This window comes from Pipistrellus hanaki (assembly GCF_964339955.1).
Source record: "Pipistrellus hanaki genome assembly, chromosome: 5".
Taxonomy (NCBI): Eukaryota; Metazoa; Chordata; class Mammalia; order Chiroptera; family Vespertilionidae; genus Pipistrellus; species Pipistrellus hanaki.
In genome coordinates, this window is record NC_140507.1 from 69,837,584 (window position 1) to 69,853,697 (window position 16,114).

Genomic DNA, 16,114 nt, shown 5'->3' on the forward strand with positions numbered 1-16,114 from the left:
ACGCCGATGGCAGATGGGACCCCCTCCTCCTCGCAGGCCCCCCTCCCTGCCTCCACCTGCGCCGCTCACTTGTCTCTCAAGCTTTTCCAGTTGGCCTTGGGTTTTGCCAGCTCGAGAAGCCTCCTCCTCTTCTTCTTCTTCCCTCTTCCCCCGGAGAGGCTGGGGAACCTCTGGGTGATGGACAGCCGGCTTCGGGAGAGTTGGATGGTGAGGCCGGAGTTTCTGGCTCCCCAGGCCCACCCCCTGCCTCTCTGGGGAAAATCCTGGCATCCAAAGATGTGGACTGCCACCTGCCCTCCAGCGGCAGCCGGATGTGTGACCCTGGCCAGGTGGCCTCGTTCCCTCCTCTGTGAAGTGGAGTAGAGACCCGCCCCCGCCTCACAGGACGGCCGCAGTTATTACGTAAGACGCTGTCTCATCTCACCTGTAGCCAGGCCCCCAGCGGGACGGAGCCACAGAGAGGCCCCGGGCAGCCCCCAGACTACGGGAGGAACGGTGCCTTCTCCTCCCTTCCCGTGGCCTTGGGCTCAGATGTCCTCCCGGGGCCCTGTCCCTGCCTGCACCCTCCCCCTCCCCCCCCACAGCACCGCCCAACATGTCACAGCTTGTGGCAGCAAATGTCCACTGTGGGAGATGACGCCCACAGAAAGGGCAGCCGATGGAGGGGGGGAGGGGCACTGGCCTCCTTCCTGCCTAGACAGCCACAGTCCGGAAGAGCCAGTGGAGGGAGGGGGGGATGCACACACTGAGTCCACAGGGGAGGGGACACCTGGCTCTTTCCAGGACGCCATCAATGGCCAAAAATCAGCCCCACCAAGGCTAGCTTCCCCAGGTCTCAGCTCCCAGCCATCTTCATTTCTCTGGCAGTTTGTCGGGGCTGGGATGGTGGCAGCTTCTGAGCCAGGATTGTCCCGTTTCTTTCTTAAGGGAGGGCCAGCTCTCTTGACCTCTCAACTCTGGCATCGAAACACTGTCTGACTCCAACATTGGAGTTTTTGTAGGGTTTTCCGCTGTCACTCACCTGCTACCTTGACTGAGGTGGTGTTTGCTGACTTCACCTCAGAGGCCAGTGAGGGTATTGCCGCCCTGTCTGATACCCTCACCCTAGAATGACTGCATGGGCTCGGGGCAGGGGGGAGGGGGGGACCCACACTCACAGCAATGACACAGAGGCCACAGGGACACAGGGTGGGCCTGGGGACACTGCTCTCTCCCCAGGGCCTGGGCCCCACCCCAGCCTGTGTAGGCGCCACTCCCCATACCCACCTCATCTCGGTCACACCCTCCTCTTCCTCTTTCCCCCTGGCCCTCTCCAACGCTGTGAGGGCCTTTCCTGGCGCCTGGGCGCCTGTAATTTCTTCCTCATTCACCTCCTCAGGGGGGATTTCCTCTTCTTGGTCTTCGAACCCCAGTTCCCCATCATCTAGGTCAAGGTACTTGGACCGTCGGCCCTCATACACAGGGTTCTGGAAGCCCAGAGGGTCATCGTCCTGTCCCCTTTCCGAGATGTCGTCCGTCTCCGAGGTATGGCAAAGGCTGAGCACATTTTGCCGATGGTCCCCCATGAACGGGACCCTCCGCCTGCCCTTCAACCTTACTCCCAACACACCCAATGTGTCTATGGTCACCCGGCAACAGGAGAATGGCCTGCCCGCGTTCTCAGCATCCACATTCCACTCCACGGGTGCTGCTCGTCACTGCGTACTGTGGGAGCTCCTCCCGCTGCCCCTCCACACGGTCCTATGTGGGGCCCCCTCGCTGCTCCCGCCTCAGCCCCTCGTCTGTCCTCGCCTGTCACTCTGCCTCCCTTCTCCGTGCACATGCCAGGGGCATCCCTGCTTCAGGGCCTTTGCACTTGCTGGTCCCTCTGCCTGCAATCTCTGTCCACACGAGTCCCAGGCCAGCCCCTACTCAGGAAGGCTGCCCCCATCCTTGGTCCTGCTGCATCCCAACATTTTATTTTATTTCTCCGAGGCATTTGTCATCACCTAAAATGACATTGTTGACTTACTTATTTCCTACTCTTCAGACGAGGGCTTGAGAGTGTCCCATTCTGCACATCCTGGTACCTAGAAGGGCACCGCCCACAGAGGGATGTTGAATGAACGGTTAGATTGGGAGCTCGGCTCAGTGCTGGAGCAGACCCGACTCCATCCTATATTTCTTCTCTTTTAAAAAAACAAAACAAAAATATGCCGAAACCGGTTTGGCTCAGTGGATAGAGCGTCGGTCTGCAGACTGAAAGGTCCCAGGTTCAATTCCGGTCAAGGGCATGTACATTGGTTGCGGGCACATCCCCAGTGGGGGGTGTGCAGGAGGCAGCTGATCGATGTTTCTCTCTCATCGATGTTTCTAACTCTCTATCCCTCTCCCTTCCTCTCTATAAAAAATCAATAAAATATATTTTTAAAAATATGTTTGTATTGATTCTAGAGAGAGGAAGGAAGAGGGAGGGGGAGAGAGAAAGAGAGAGTGAGAGAGAGACATTGACTGGGCCTCTCCTGGGGATTGAGCCCACAACCCGGGCAGGTGCCCTGCCCAGGAATCCACTCTGTGGATCCTTTGGTGCATGGATGCTGCTCAACCAACTGAGCCGCACTGGCCACGCCTACATTTCTTCTTAGTAAAAGACACCATTTGTGCTCAGATGGAGGGGGCCAATGCTGGCGGTCACGGCTCCCCCAGGATTGACTTAGGAATGAGGCCTGAGGGGAACCTGCAAGGGGCCTCTAGAGATGGCTTCCTCTGGAGTGAAAAGAAACACAAAGAAACAAATCCCTTGTCCCTCCTCCTTGGTTTTTACAGAGAGGAAGAGAGAGGTATAGAGAGTTAGAAACATCAATCACCTCCCGCTTGCACACCCCCTACTGGGGATGTGCCCGCAACCAAGGTACATGCCCTTGACCGGAATTGAACCTGGGACCTTTCAGTCTGCAGGCCGACGCTCTATCCACTGAGCCAAACCGGTTTCAGCTCCTTGGTTACTCTTGAGACTGCCTGTGATGTCTAGAGTTCAGACAGCTCTCTTGTGACCATGACACCTGCTAGTTTGAGGATTGTGAGCTGAGGACGGGTCTTTGGTGGCCTTGCTGAGGTTATGAACTTGGCAACCTTGGAGCTTTCTGTGGGGGAGAGGGAAGGCCTCCCAGGCAGTGAGAGAAGAGGCCACCTCCCGTGTCCCAGCCTCAACAGACACTACAGGGACTGAGTGTTCCCCGGATGCAGGATTGTGGGAAGCAGAGCATCTTCATGACGCTAAGCCACTAACTCAGGGCTGTCGCTACGCCGCAGTCCCATCCTGAGTGATTTGTCAAGGCAGCCCGATAGCCCTGCAGGGTCCCTGACAGGTTCCCGCCTCGGGAGGGAGAGCACCTGCCACCTGCTACACTGCCCCCCCCCCCTCCTGTTGGCCTGTTCACACCCCACAAGCCCGGCAGCCTCATCTCTCATCACCGTGCAGTGAGCCCATCCCTTCATTTTCATGTGGCTGAGTCCTCCAAAACTCACCTAGCACATCGCCTCCTCCAAAAACCGTTCCCTAACGTAGGGTGTTTTCTCACCTAAATCTTCGGGGGGGGGGGGGGTCTTACAGCATTGATCATTATCTTACTCTATATTGCATTTGTAACTGTCTTTTTACCCCATTCGAGCATGTGGGCTCAAATTGGGCGGGAACGGTGCCTGTCTTGCCTCTGCCCGGACACCTCACACCCAGAACAGGCGCGCCCCCTGCGGAGTTTCAAGAACCGCTTGGAATTGGATCTTCCCCTGGAGCCGGGGAGGGACCGCAGTACCGCAGGACGACCAACAGAGGGCGCTCCGCCCAAGGGTTTGTGGGTCTTCCTGCTGGTCTGACACCGGCTCCTTGAAGCCTTCCGGTGAAGGGGCGAGGGGCGGGTGGGGATCCTCTGATGTGGATTTCAGTACGTACTGTCATTCCTAGGTTACCCAGAAAGGCCAAGTCATGGCCCAAGATTGCACAGCGCGGAGCATTAGCTTGCCTCTGGCGCCCGGGGCTCCCAGCGTTTGCGAATCTCAACATTTGCAAAATTCAGTAACGATGGGAAAGGCCCTGAACCAAAGGGCATTTGTGTGTGTGTGTGTGTGTGTGTGTGTGTGTGTGTGTGTGTGTGTGGCAGAAGCTGAGGGATCCAGTGCCCTGTTTGCCTCTGGGGCAGGGAGGGTCCAGCGGAGGCAGAAACAAGGGCTCAGTGCCAAACCCTCCGCGGCTGAGTTTCCAGCGCAGTCCAGTTCCTATGGAGATGCAAGGAGTGGGAGCCTGGTGTAAAGCTTCCCTCCCTGCTCTCCGCCCGAGACTGAATTCGTCCTCCCAAAATGCAAGGGGAAAATGAGGTGGGAGGGAGTCCACATGGGGGTCCTGGGAGAGGGCCCCGGACGGTCACCCCCCCACACACACACTCAGGTGGTGCAGGCACAGAAGGCCCAGTAAGGCCTGTGGGGTCTGAGACGGCTGGATGGCGCCTTGCTTCTTGGAAGAGCCCTGGAGGGAGAGTGGGGGGGAGGGGTGTTCCCTCTGCTGCATGTCCTTCAGTGTATAGAGGGTTCCTCCATAGCGGCGTTGCTGAGGTTGGGTAGTGCTCTGTGGGAGGCCACCCCGGGCACTATGGAAGGGGGGGGCAGCCCCCTGGCCCCACCCACCAGATGCCAAGAGCACCCCCAGGCCTGACAACCACAGATGTCCCCGCCGTCGCCCAGCGTCCCTGGGTGAGAACAACGCACGGGGGTTAAGGCCCGGTGTGGTCCGTCCGATGAGTAACAGTGGGATGACACGCACACCATCTGCTCTTGTCTAAAATAGCACAACGTCTCTCCCTCATTATTTAAGAAACGTAGGCTCCAAAAAGGGCACCGGGCTTGGGTTCGATTCCTCGGACCCTGATGGGGAGAGTCTATTTTCCTCCCACAGAGGCAGGTGGCTGCAGCGAAGACCCAGAAGAATTTCTTCCTCCCCTGAGTCTGCGTACCTGCAGGCCGTGCCTGCCCAGCTGGAGACAGAAGAGGAGACGAGGCTGAGCTCCGTCCTGTAGGTGTCCAATACCACGGATCCTAAGTGTAGGCCTTTTCACAACAGGCCACAGCCATGTAACAGCCCCAAAGCCCCCCAGACCCTCTGTCTCCCCCTTGGTCCCCGAAGGGATAACCACTCTTCTGACTTCTCATAGCAATGATTCGTTTTGTCTGATTTTGACTTGATAGCAATCAAATTTTGGGCTTCTTACGCTCAAAACTATGTGAGATTCATCCATGTACATGGTCACGGCTAGGGGGCACTCCACCGAGCTGAATGGCTACACCAGGACGTTTTTTTGTTGTTGTTGTTCATTTCACTGTTCACAGTGATTGGTTCCAGGTCTTGTGAGCTCCCTACTTTGGAAGGCACAGCCACTCTTGCTCACATCCCATTGGCTGGAACTTAGTCACAGGGCCATGCTTGGTTGCAAAGGAGGCTAAGTAACGTAGTCTTTTTCACACACACACACACACACACACACTCTCACACACTCACAGACTGGAATTCTATTTCCAGGGCAGCCGGCCTTCTGCTCTGTAGATACCTCTGACAGTAGGCAGCCATGATTCGTGCCTCTGATGGGCTTCAGTGGAGAAGCAATGTGTTACCTCCTCCTAAAAGCGACTCCTGGGTTGCTCTGTGGCTGTGGTGGCTCCACCTCCCTTCACACTGGATCCGTCCTCAGCTGGGCACCAGTATGGCTGCAGCCACTCCAGGCATCTCATTGTGAAGCTGCGGTGGCCACAGGCAGAAAGGGACCACTTACTTGGGAACAAGGTCACCTTCTGTGTCTGCAGAATCACCACCCCCAAAGGCATCCACATCTAAGTCCCCAGAACCTGGCAGTATGTTCCGTGGCCTGTCAAGGGGGAATCAAGATTCCAGATGAAATGGTCGCTAAAGCCCTGACCTTGAGATGGAGATGACCCTGGATCATCTAGAATAGATGGTCTCGGTGTAGCGTGAGGACCTTCATACGAGGAAGCAGGATGCGGAAGAACGAGAACAAGAGACAATAGCATGAGGAACGAGTCCACCGTGTTGAAGGGGTCACGAGCCTCGGGATGCAGTGATCCCTAGCTGTTGCTCCCCTGACCTCACTCACATCCCATTGGCCAGGAGGGAGTCACATGGCCACACGTAAAGGAGCCTCCAGCAAAGGGGTAGGACACCACTGGGGATTTTCAGCAGCACCCAGGTGGGAGGGGTTTCCCTGAGTCGCACAGGGTGGGGAGCGGACACCCAAACAGTATCCAAGCTCCATCCACAAGGAAAGTGGAGGCTGGTGGGCAGACAATGACCCTGGAAGCACGAGGGATGGAGCAAAGGGAGGTGTCATCACGTGCGTGGAGCAGCCGTGGGGGGCCTGCAGGAGGCGGGGCAGCTTGAAGATGCCTGAAATGGACTGATTACCAGAACGACTGCAGACCAGACGCCCACGGCCTAGCCCAGCAATGCCGTGGCAATACCCAAACCCCGCGGCCCCAGGAATTTAGACTGCTTGGGTTGGTTTGAATTGTTTCTCCCCAAAAACACATTTTTTAAGTCCTAATACCTCTCTCCCCCATTGATCGAAGTCTTAGATTCTAAGAGGGCCCGGAGGAACTCCACTCTTTGTGGTCTCCAAAGCTCCATTAACCCTGACCTTACCACCGCTTGGCGGGGAGCCCTCTCCCCATGCCCGCTGGGCTCCCTCCTCTGAGCTGCTGCCTGCTGGCCTGGCTGCCAGCATCGGTTGTCGTGGCAACCTCCTCTGTACCAAGGTCCCCCTAGTCGTTGGGTCAGATATGAGTACTGTTTCTGTGTGAAATTTCCTCATCTTAATAACTGCACCTGGTTATAAAAGAAAACCTTTTCTTTCCCCCCAGAAAACATGTGGTCCTGTGTTTATGGATGAAGGGACGTAGCACCTCCAGCATCATCTTAAATGCCTATCAGGAAATGCCTATCCCTATATGTATGTGCACATAGCTAACGGATGGAGGGAAATCCAGGTATAGGCACAGCAAACTGGGGAATCTGGACAGAACTGACAGGAGTTTCTGGTACTTACCTTGAACTTTTCTGTGAGTTTGAAATTACATCAAAATTTAAAGTTGTGAAAACAACATCCGGAGGGCAGAATGCTGGACCCCCGGAGACTCGAGTCCGCAGGTCTAAACAGGTCTGGGGTCCGATTTAACCAGTGGCTGAGGACAGCAGTGCATTGTGGGCTGAATTGTGCTCCCCACGCAGATATGTTCAAGTCCCAATTCTGTGGCTGTGACCTTGTTTGAAAACAGGAAATTCTCAAGCGTAATCAAATCAAGGTGAGATCATGCTGGCGTCGGGTGGCCCCTAAATTCAATGACTGGCGTTTCCAGAAGAAGGGGAAATGTGCACACAGACATGGAGGGGAAGGTCATGGGAGACAGAGGTGAAGCCTGGAGCCAAGGGGCGCCAGCAGCCGGGAGGGGACCTGGAATAACTTGTCCCCCAGAAGGAACAGCCCTGCCAACACTTGAATCTCAGACTTCTGGCCTCCAGAGCTGTGAGAGTCTCTGCTGTTTGAGCATCCGGGGTGCAGGCCACTGGGAGCTGAGTACAGAGGGCATCTCGTGCAGGAAGGTGGTACGGGGCTTTCTCACTCCCTAAGGTCCCACTCAGCCCACGGGGGAGCACTGGCCAGATCCAGACACTTTCAGAAGGAGCTTGCCGTGGCCCTGGACAGTCACTCATTCATTCACATCCACGTTAAGCATACACGGGGTACCTACCCTGTGCACACTGGCTGAGGGTAGACTCGGCAGTGAACACAGCTGATCAAAATCTCTGCCCTGGAGCTGATTTCTTAACAGGAAGATGACCGCACATGCCAGGGGAGTGCGTCAGGAGGCGAGAAGCCCGGCAGGGATGGAAAGTGGCATGGGTGCCGGTAAAGAAGGCGGTCTTGGGGGCTTCTCATGAAAGGGAGGGAGGAAGCTGTGGAGCTGGGGGACAGAGCCCTGGCAGGGGGCACAGAGAGAGAAAAGCCCAAAGCTGAGGGGTGTTGAAGTCCAGAGGGACGTCATGAGAACAGTGAGGCCAGAGTGGCGTGAGGGGGGCGTGAGGAGGGCATAATAGACCCTGTTATATTGCAGCTGTGACTCACAGGATCTGCCTGCCACCCCGTGTGTGGGTGGATGTCTGTACCAGGTGAACACCTGCATGGGAGAGCTTCTCCGGCCCGCAAGGGGGAGGGGGGGTGCGCAAGTGATACGGAATTCAAGGGGTTTGCCGCTTTATTTATTTGCAGCAAGAAAAGAAGACAGGGATTTATATCCAAAGCTCTGTCTCCCAGGAGGGAGGCCTAGCCATTGCTTATAGGAACTATTTGCTCAGTTACAAGCTGATTTCTTCTCTGTAGTTTGCTTCCATCCCAGTGAGCCCCCGTCTGCTCCTTCTGTTTACAGCTGGCCTGCAAAATGCTGCACCACATTCTAACATTTAGCAAGAATAACATTCGGTAATAACATTTAGGACTGCCCTGGCCTCGGGACCCTAGTGCTAGCCAACACAGAGGGGAACACGTGAAGGACCGTGTGGGCTGAGCAGGCACCCCCAGACCTGCTGCTCGGCTGTGCGATCTTATGCCGGCTCCCCCATCAGCTCATCCTTTATTGCTGTGCGGTTAGAACACTCAGGTGGACCATCAAGCAGTAAAAAGCAGCCCTTCCAGTCATCCAGAGAGAGAGCCTGAGAGTGTGCGTGCAAGTGCAGGTGGGAAGGCCATGCCACTCCATACCTTCTCAGGAAAATGCAGCATCTCAGCTTCTTCTTTGTTATTTTTGTTAACTCTCCTTGACCGAGGATATTTTTTCCATATAAATATATGGAAGGTGAGGGTACCAGGAAAGGGAGCACCCGGAGGAAAATACAGCTCGTGGAAAGGCCATGAAGGTGGACAGTGCCCGGGGTGTTGAAGGAACTGCAGGAAACCCTGTGTGCCTGGAGTGAAATGAGTGGGGGAGAGAGGGAGGAGGTGAGGGCAAGGAGGTGACAGGGCAGGTTGTCCAGGGTCCTGTGGGCTCGAAAAGACTTGGGCTTTTATCCGAAGGGACATGGGAGCAGGACCGAGCTGATTCAGTGCTCACTGTCACCCTCTGTTTCTGATAGGCTGTGGGGTCCAAAGCCAAACCTGACGTAGGTGCTCTCAGCACCCTCCGGTGGCTACCAGAACAGGCTGTAGACAACACAGGACACCAGGGGGCAGGTACTGCGCTGATCCAGGAGGGATGGTGGGGGCAGATACTTGGGCCCAATCCCAGCAGGGACCGAAAAGGGGGAGAAGCAGGCAGGTTCTGGGAAATTTTTTTTTTCTAAATATATTTTATTGACTTTTTTAGAGAGAGGAAGAGAGAGGGATAGAGAGTTAGAAACATCGATGAGAGAGAATCATCGATCAGCTGCCTCTTACACACCCCCTACTAGGAATGTACCCGCAACCAAGGTACATGCCCTTGACTGGAATCAAACCCGGGACCTTTCAGTCCTCAGGCCAACGCTCTATCCGCTGAGCCAAACCGGTTTCGGCAGGTTCTGGAAAATTTTTATATCCCTTTTTAAAAACATATAATTTTTAGTAAACTACAAATCATAAGTGTATCAAGCACAGTGAACTTCTTTTAAAAAATTGAAGAAGCCCTAACTGTTTTGGCTCAGTGGATAGAGTGTCAGCCTTCGGACTCAAGGGTCCCAGATTTGATTCCAGTCAAGGCATGTACCTTGGTTGCGGGCACATCCCCAGTGGGGAGTGTGCAGGAGGCAGCTGATCGATGTTTCTCTCTCATCGATGTTTCTAACTCTATCTCTCTCCCTTCCTTTCTGTAAAAAATCAATAAAGTATATATATTTTTTAAATTGAAGAAGTCAGAAAAGTAAATATATATATATATATTTAAAAATATATTTTATCGATTTTCCACAGAGAGGAAAGAAGAGGGATAGAGAGCTAGAAATGTCGATGAGTGAGAAACATCGACCAGCTGCCTCCAGCACACCCCTCGTCGGGCATGTGCCCGCAACCAATGTACATGCCCTTGACCAGAATCGAACCTGGGACCCCAAACCGACGCTCTACCCACTAAGCCAAACCGGTTTTGGCCAGAAAAGTAAATATTTTAAAGTGAGTAATTCAGTACCATTTACCACATTCACAATGTGCAACCAGCACCGCTATCTAGTTCTAGGACATTCTCATCATCCCAAAAAGAAGCTCCATCCTCATCATTAGTCACTCCCCCTCTCCCTTCCCAGTCCTGGCAACCACTAACCCACTTCCCATCTCTGTGGATTTGCCTGTTCACAGAAATGGAATCACACACTGTGTGGCCTTTTGTGTCTGGCTACTCCCACTGAGCATATGTTTCAAGGTTGATTCATGTTGTAACGAATGTCAGTGCGTCACCCTTTTTAAAAATATATATATACATTTTTAACAATGTATTTTGTTGATTTCAGAGAGGGAGAGAGAGGGAGAGAGAGATAGAAACATCAATGATGGAAGAGGATCATTGATCGGCTGCCTTCGGCACACCCCACACTGGGGATTGAGCCCACAACCTGGGGAATGTACCCAGAATCAAACCTGGGTCCCTTCAGTCTACAGTCCTACACTCTATCCGAGGAGCCAAACCAGCTAGGGCTTAAAATATATTTTTATTGATTTCAGAGAGAAAGGGAGAGGGAGAGAGACAGAAACATCAACGATGAGAGAATCGTTGATCAGCTGCTTCCTGCACGCCCCACACTGGGGATCGAGCCTGCAACCTGGGCATGTGCCCTAACCAGGAATCTAACCGTGACCTGTGGGGTCATAGGTCAACACTCAAGCACCAAGTCACGTGGGCAAGGCAGTGTTTCACTCTTTTTCATGGCCGAGTGATCTTCCATTAAATGAATGACCATTTCTCCATTCATTCACTGATGGACATTTGGGCTATCGCCATCTTTTGGCTATTGTGAATAACACTGTTTGAACATTAAGGTACAAGTTTTTGTTTGAGGAACAATTTTTGATTCTTTTGGGTATCCCTAGGAATGGGATTGCTGAGTGATTCATGTGGAAGTGCCCATCTGTTTTCCACAGCAGCTGCACCGTTTCACATTCCCACTAGCAGGCTGTGAGCTTCTAATGCTTTCACGTCCTCACCAACGCTTGTTATATTTCATTTTCTTGATCACAGCCATCCTGTGGGTGTGAAGTGGTTTCTTCTTACGATTTGCACTTCGTTGATGACTAATGACATCGAGCATCTCTTCATGGGCTTGCTGGACATTTCTCTTGAAGAAGTGTCTATTCAGGTCCTTTGCCCATTTTTTAATCGGGCTGTTTCTTTTTCTGTTGCTGAGTTGTAAGAACTTTAAAAAATATATTCTAGGTACTTGAGCCTTAGGAGCTCGGTGAATGTTTATAAATAAACTCACCACAGGAACCCTCACCCAGATGAAGGCATCGCAGTGACAGCTCCCCGGAGGCCCTCCTTGTCTCCCTCTGGCCCTGCTCCCCCGGTGGCCATCCAGCATCCATCGTCGTAGATTCGGGTTGCCTGTCCTTGAACTTCTTACAGATGGAGTTGCACAATGTGTTGTGTCCAGCTTCCTCAACATCAGTGCTGAGATTCCCCCAGGCTGTTGTGTGTAGTAGCTTGTTCCTTGTCAGGATGGTTCAGCGTGTGGTTGGAAGGCAGAGCCTTCTGGGTCTGCTGGTGGGTGGGACTGAGTAGGGCTGGGAGAGAGGAGTCAATGGGATCACCCAGCCCTCATCTCCCACATGCAATCCCAGCACATCCCAGAGATGTATATCTGGGCAATGCTCGATCCCCTACCAGTTAGAGAGTATAAGGTAGAACCTCACCCCACAGCCTTCTACTGGGTCTGCCACTCTCCTAGCCCTAGTGCCGAATCAGCCCTGAACCCACCCCCACCAGTACAGAGTAGGATGCAATGTACTGGACAGGAAACTGAGTCACAGAGAAGAGAGTGTCCAGTCAGAATTCATCCCAGTCTGTGTGGCCCAGGCAGGATGTAGCAGGCGAGGCCCCTAAGGGGAAGAGGAGCCTACAGAGACATAGGCAGGCAGTGTGGGTGAGCTTGAGGGCTGGGGGTCTGCAAAAGCCCTGGTTCAGATCACCATCCTGCCACCTGCCAGCGTGGTGACTTTAGGCATGTTGCTTTGCCTCTCTGTGCCTCAGTCTCTCCATGTGTGAATGGGGTCTGCAGTCCTGACGAGGATTCAGTGGGTCACCCTCTCACCAGTAGGGGTCCTGCCGTGTGTATACAGACCTTACATAACCCTGGAGGGAGGTGCCTAATGTCTCCATTGGCCGGGGGGAGGGTGAACTGAGACCTGGAGAGCCAGGCAGCCCGCTGTGAGTAGTGGAGCCAGGACTGGCGCTTTTGCAACTGGTGTCAACCCATGGTCATCGGTGCCAATTCAACACCAATAGCAATCCCCATATTGGCGTATGTTGAAGGAAGCTTTATGCAATTCAAACAGCTCTGTAGTGTAGCAGCTCAATAGCTGGACAGCACCAGTGTAAGGTGGCCATCCAGGCAGGTAGCTGTCCAGGAAGACAGCTCTGCTCCATCAAGACCCTTTGGTGGTCCAGCCTCAACCAAGGAAACATAGTCCTCATGTGAAGGGAAGCTGACTTATATAGACAGGAGCCTCCACCCTGGTTCCAGATTGGTCCATCCTTATGCAAATAAGGACTTCAAATCTCACAGTTTGATTGGTCCTAAAAGCACTGTCCTGATGGGTTGGAATGGAGCCACTCTGGTCAGTGAAGATGCTACTGACATACTGTAGAGCTGTGCAGCTATAATTGGACAGGGAAAACCTCCTACTGGCTGAAATACAATTCCAGCAACTCCTGGAGGAGAGTGGGCTCAGCCAGCAGGCAGGCTTCTCCCTGAAGGGCAGTCTGTCAGAGGCCTGGGTTTGGCCGTGGTTGCTAGGCTCTGTTTTTACATGGGAGCCCAGTGAGCCACCACGAGCCCTTCTTGATAGGTACCTTCTTTCTCCAGGTCAACACTGGACACCCGCCCCATGCTCCTGACCTCCGTGGGGGGCATGGGCTTGCTCCTGGAGGGAGGGAGGGAGGGCATGCACATGCAGGTCTCCCTCTGCAGTGGTTCCTTTTTATTGGAGTCATTTTTTCTCCTTCTGTCAGCAGACCCAGCTGCAGACAGCCCCTCCCTCCCACTCTCAGAAGAGCAGAGAAGAAAACAAAAGCTTAATTGAATCCCACACTGGAGGAAAGGGGTGCGAGCAGCTGGACAGAGGGGCAGGTGCAGCGGGGAAAGGCCCCCAGCGCAGGCGGACCAAGGAAGCCGCTGACCTCAGGGGTCTGCTGGCAGCCTAGAATTATCATCCCTAATGTGATTATATTATCATTGCCGCATTGTGCCTGCTTCCACAGAGCATGAGCTCTTTCCACACATGAGCCTGAGCCTCATCACCAGGGCTGAAGCATCGCTCGTGGGGAGCCTGAGACCCACACAAGCCACATGACTCGCCCACAGCCACACTGTGCTGCAGAGTGGAAAGTCCCGGGCCAGAATTCCACCGTGGAATGCTCACCGGGCAGGCCAGGGTCAGGTGTGCTGGGGAGATGGGCGCCACCCAAGCAAAGGCTCCAGGAAGGGCGTGTGGGCTTCCATGTGGGGCGTGCAGAGCGTGTGGAGCCATGATGAGCCGTGGACGGCAGGAGAAGGCAGTGGACAGATGGGAGCAGGCGCTGCAGCTGAGGCAGAGGTGGAGTGGATGGAGGCCCCAGGTGGCTGGACTCCTGAGCCCCTTCCCTTTACCTCTGGAATGTGCCTGCTACCCCAATACTTCTTCCCCACTTCAGGTCCTGTTCCTTCTGCAAACCGCTCCCTGATTAACGCTCACGCCCTCTCCCCAGGCCCACACTCCCCAGCTCTCTGGGATGTACAAACCCCAGGTTCTAGGACACTGCCCTCCTTCCTGCCAGACTGGGCACACCTAGCTCCGTGCATTTCCTCTTTCCTCGTCCTGGAGACTCTCTGTATCAGTTCCTTGGCTGCAAATAAATAAATAAGAAGTCAAGCTGGGATAGGCCTTCAGCCCTAGAAGGTTTGGCTCAGTGGATAGAGCGTCGGCCTGCAGACTAAAGGATCTCAGGTTCAATTTCAGCCAAGGGCACAAGCCCAGGTTTCAGGTTTGGTCTCCCCACACCCCCCATAGGGGGCATGCAGAAGGCAGCCAATCAATGATTCTCTCATTGTTAATGTTTCTATCTCCCTTCCTCTCTGAAATCAGTGGGGGGGGGGGGGATTTTAAAGGACTTTATTGCTTCTCTGAACTGGAATGGTGAGCAGTTACGGACTTCAGGTACAGCTGGATCCAGGTGCCCACAAGGTCTCCAGGTGTCGAACGCCTCATCTTTTGGCTCTCCTGTCTGCTGGGCTGGCTCCACTTTGAGAAGGGGGCACCATTTTATGATTGCACCACGTGAGGTGCCCTGGATGCCCGTGGCCCTTCTGACAGGAGGAAGCCTCGGAGGATGGCTGGGCTGGAAGGAAAGTGCAAACGTCACCTTTGTCTGCACCACGGGCTGAGCGCTGGGATACTGCAGGCCCCAGTAACAGATCCTTCCGATCAGATCGATAGTGCACGGCAGTGTGTGACACTCACAAGGAACCTAAAAAAGGGTCTGACTTCGTCAGGGTAGGGGCTGCCCTGAGGAAGAGGCAGTGGGTCGAGGCCTGAAGTCTGAGTGCGAGGACATAGGTGAGGGTGTTCCCAGTGAGGAGCCAGCACGGAGAGAGGGGGCAGGGGGCCTTCTGGAGCCACTGGTCCCCACTATGTCCTTTCGGACATTGAGAGGCAGAGGGCAGCCACAGCGCACACACACACACAAGCACACACATGCACGCCACAATGGTGGCACACATGGGCACAATTACATAGCAATACATATGCACAGGCTCACAATGTTACATATATGTACATGGGTATACACAGAAAAATATAGAAATGCAAGCGAGCGCACACTTGCTGGCATACATGGCTGCACATGGCATATATGCACACATATAATTATGCCCACACTGACACCTGTGCACAAGCACTACTGCACTCTCACATGTACGTCACTACACTAACATGCACATGCACACATGTGCATAAGACATACATGTAGTTACACATGCGCCGAAGCCCACTGTTGTGTGCACTCACACATAGATGGTCCACACACACACACACACACACACACAGAGGCACGCAGTCCCACATTGCGCACACACAGGCTGCCCGGTGATGAGTGGCTGGTGGGGAAAAGGAGAGAAGGCGCCCGGTTGCCCTGGCAACACATCCTGGGTCCCGACCAGGCCTCGTTAGCACGGCTCATCTGGCAGTTGTCAGCCAGTGGAGGGCTGTGCAGGACCCCAACCCCACACAAAGGCTCCTGGCGGCTTCGTGACAGCCCTCACGATCTGGGCCCTGGAGAGAGGCAGGAGCAGGTGTGGGGTCAGAGCAGGAAACAGGGACTGAACTGGGGGCTCTGCGGGGAGAGAGAGCCTGACCTGGGGTGTGTGAGAGAGACGGAGGGCGGGGGCTGGCCTCCTGGCTGACATACTTGCTTTCTGATTCCTGTCTGATTGCAGGGACTTGGGCAGACCACATGAGGATGCGGGTAGGTCAGTGGGGGTGCTACTGTATTGACACCTGATGGGACCCAAGGGGGTCCCCATTAATGACGGCACCACATGCCCAGTCTCTGTCCCAGGAAACAGAACCTGGAAGGGGCAAATCCTGCCAATCCTCTCCATGCTGGCCACAGGGAGGGCGCGAGTTCGAGTCCAGGCTCCCATTAAAGAGGCTGCCTTGGCAGGTTCCAGAGCCTGCGAGGGGAGGGTGTGGACAGCCCTCTCAGAGGCTGCTGCGAAGGCCGTTCATGTTGATGGAGAGAACAGTGCCCACAGACACCTGCTGAGCAAATGTCAGCTGCTGTTGTAGCAGGGCCTGGGGCGGGGAGCATCGCCCTGGGCACTCTTGCTTCCCCCCCTCCTCCCAAGCAGAGGGTCTGAAAGGGT